Source organism: Cynara cardunculus (genome assembly GCF_001531365.2).
Source record: "Cynara cardunculus var. scolymus isolate 2C chromosome LG 1, CcrdV1, whole genome shotgun sequence".
Taxonomy (NCBI): domain Eukaryota; kingdom Viridiplantae; phylum Streptophyta; class Magnoliopsida; order Asterales; family Asteraceae; genus Cynara; species Cynara cardunculus.
Window position 1 is genome coordinate 45,705,963 of NC_037528.1, and position 462 is coordinate 45,706,424.

The window sequence follows — 462 nt, forward strand, 5'->3', positions numbered from 1 at the left end:
ACGGATAAGCGTTGACCGGATTACATTCAAAACCGGATGAAGCGTCGACCGGATTACATCCAAAACCGGATGAAGCGTTGACTGGTTTCATCCTAAACCGGATAAGTGTTGACCGGACTACATCCTAAACTGGATAAGTCTTGACCGGTTTACATCCTAAACCGGATGGGTGTTGACCGGATTACATCCTAAACCGGATGGGTGTTGACCGGATTATATCTCCGGTTGTTGTTCGGATTACATCTCCGGCTGTTGATTGGATTACTATTGATCGGATTACAACACCGGTTATGTTGACCAGATTACTAGTAGGTATTGACCGGGTTTCAACATATTCAATTATATTATAGTACTAGAAGCGTACTCGAGCAATGCAGCGAGATACATCGTGATTTTAATATTTCATTTTATTTTTTATCTCAGTCGATGTTATAATATGACTTTATGTGATTTTGAGAAAGC